This window comes from Nerophis lumbriciformis, linkage group LG25, assembly GCF_033978685.3.
Source record: "Nerophis lumbriciformis linkage group LG25, RoL_Nlum_v2.1, whole genome shotgun sequence".
Taxonomy (NCBI): Eukaryota; Metazoa; Chordata; class Actinopteri; order Syngnathiformes; family Syngnathidae; genus Nerophis; species Nerophis lumbriciformis.
Window position 1 is genome coordinate 21,048,867 of NC_084572.2, and position 3,027 is coordinate 21,051,893.

At 40.3% G+C, this 3,027-nt stretch overlaps 1 long non-coding RNA gene across 1 annotated transcript; it reads left to right on the plus strand.

Moving 5' to 3' along the window:
- Positions 1 to 703: 703 nt before the first annotated feature.
- Positions 704 to 2,693, plus strand: LOC133622072 (uncharacterized). Its single transcript, XR_009817743.1, has 3 exons — positions 704 to 778; positions 884 to 1,011; positions 2,606 to 2,693. It is a non-coding gene; the product is annotated as an uncharacterized lncRNA (long non-coding RNA).
- The last annotated feature ends 334 nt before the right edge of the window (positions 2,694 to 3,027 follow it).

Sequence of the window (3,027 nt, forward strand, 5' to 3'; positions counted from 1 at the left end):
AGACGTCGCCCAACCTCGAAGCTACCTATCTTGTCCTTAAAGTAGCGTTTTTGTTGTGCTTTTAGAAAAATATTGATTATAAACCGTTCCAGGTATTGTAGTGTAGATGTTTAAAATTGTTCGCAGACGATGCACTGGGTTTCTTGTTTTATAATGATATTCATCACCAATACATTCATCTGTAATGCTACGTCTTGTTTTATTGTGTTTTTGTATGAGAAGAAGTATTAAGAGTCGTGGAGGTGGATTTAGGCTACACTGAAGGCGCAAGTACTAAAAGCGCGGTGGTGTTGTTCTCGAAAATGTATGACTCTTTTCCATCAGACTCTATCGGTCTTGGTGTGCTGTGTCTTTCATTTTCCTTGTCGTCTGATGATCTTAATATTTGCCTGGTTCTTTGATATCTCTGACAAGTACTTTTCTGCATTCAACAATAACGAGGCCTTGAATTTTCCCTTGAACATGGAATAATTGCCACAATAAGACGTAGGTCGTATTATTCCTTTAGTATCATAAAACAAGATTTAATCTGAAAGGTTTAAAAACAACTCCTCCTTGTCCTTCAGTAACGAGCAAACTTGATAATACTTTGTGACATTTATGACCTCAAACTCAAGTTATGTACAAAACACTGTGTTTTATCAAGCACACATTTGCAATAATAAGCCACGATCAAATATTCATGAACATTTCTGTGCGATACAGATGCCGCTCCAGACGTCTCTGCGTCGGGACTGGAGACGGATGATGAATGGAAGAGAGTTGATGACTTTGTTGGGTGACTGCTCAGCCTTTACCTTCTCATCTATCCCCATGCTGCTCTCCTCCCGCCCTGACCCTTCATTCCCGTCTATATTTGTGCAAATCTTGCTCCTTGTTTCAGCTGATGAATGATCGAGGAAATACTGGCTCGACACACTGCTCAGTCGTTACCTGCTTGATTGTCAGCCTCTCTTACGGACGCCAACAATTTATAGAAGGAGAGATGAGGATGATGCAAACAGATATGCAGTAAGAAGGATTTTTTTTAAATATGGGTGTGATGGATAATAAAGCAATGTAAGAAAACTCATATTTAGTAATGAGCTATAGTAATCAAAATTCCCCCAAAAATGTCATACTGTACAAAAAGAAATGTAGAACACTGAAGGCGGATAACATCAGTTTTGTTATTTTCAGTTCATAAAAATAATATTGGAGAGCTGCCTTAGAACAGTCAACTTTTGGACATTTTAATTTTGATTTGACTTACAACATGGGTGTCAAACTCTGGCCCGTGGGCCAAATTTGGCCCGCCGTGTAATTTCATTTGGCCCTTGAGGCAATATCAAATTAACATTAGAGCTGGCCCGCCGCTATTATTCAGCGATGCTACAATATACACCCCAGCTACCACTAAACCCCGCCCCCCAACTCTGCCCCCGTCCACCAAGTTAATGTTGATATTTACCTCAGAAGGCTGCAAATAGAAAAGGCATTCAATTTTTTATTTACATTTTATTTAATGTACCGTTGATGTTTTTTTCGTTTGTTTTTTGAAAGTTGATTTTGCACTATTAAGCGGCAGCACGGTGGAAGAGGGGTTAGTGCATCTGCCTCACAATACGAAGGTCCTGAGTAGTCTGGGGTTCAATCCCGGGCTCGGGATATTTCTGTGTGGAGTTTGCATATTCTCCCCGTGACTGCGTGGGTTCCCTCCGGGTACTCCGGCTTCCTCCCACCTCCAAAAACATGCACCTGGGGATAGGTTGATTGGCAACACTAAATTGGCCCTAGTGTGTGAATGTGAGTGTGAATGTTGTCTGTCTATCTGTGTTGGCCCTGCGATGAGGTGGCGACTTGTCCAGGGTGTACCCCACCTTCCGCCCGATTGTAGCTGAGATTGGCTCCAGCACCCCCCGCGACCCTGAAGGGAATAAGCGGTAGAAAATGGATGGATGGAAGTTATATAAGCGTTGCTTGTTCCATATTCGGTGTTAAAGCAAATCAGTGTAGCAAACTGAGCAATAATTAACGTTTTATTCATGCACTTTCTTTTGCTACTTCAAGGCTTGAGTGTTTGATTCATTCATTATTGTTATTTTATTTTAAAATGTATTATTAGCCTATGGAAAAAGTTTATTTTGATATTTAGAATCAGAATCAGAATCAGAATCAGAATCAGCTTTATTGTCATTATGCAAGGTAACGAGATTGAGGCCATTCCATACAGTGCGATGTGTGCATGCTAGAAAAACAATGTGCAAATATATAAAAATATAAAAAATGTAGAAGTGCAATGAATATGGTGTGAAATGAATATATACATGAAAAAAAAAAAGATCAGAAGGCTGCAAATAGAAAAGAGGCATTCAAATTTTATTAAAATGTTATTTGATATGCCATTGATATTTTTGAATTATTATTATTATTATTTGAAACTCGATTTTGCATGTCACTATAAAGTTATATAAGCCTTGCTTGTTCAATATTCAATGCAAAATTTGTTTGGGTCCCTATTAATTTGTTCAACCTGGGCCCGCAGCTTTGTTCAGTTTTAAATTTTGGCCCACTCTGTATTTGAGTTTGACACCCCTGACTTACAACCTCACTGTCAAACCCTCAGACAATGAACTCACTCCGTGGGAGGGAGCCAGGTTGAGTACCCGAAGCCCTTCGATGTTGGTCTTGGTAGGATTCGCTGGAAGTTGGACACATTGCACGCCACCGGGGTGTACTGTAGCTTGGACCAGTTAGCTCAGGCAGGAAACCTCCCTCTGGTAACGGTAATGATCCTTCCTCAAGTTTATCTTGTTACGTTTACTTCCTCTCGATCAAAGATATTCAACTAAATTGTTGTTGATAAGTGATATTCAACTAAATTGTTCTTGAGGCGTCTAAGTTCCTCTATACAACGCGCTAGAATTTCTAGGAATATGCTGGTTTGATGTAATTTGGTGAGATGTGGCCACCGGGCCGCCAGTTGAATAGTCCTGCTGTGGATAGTAAAGTTTTATTGCTTTCTTGGTGCGCCGCCAGGGCCGAAGA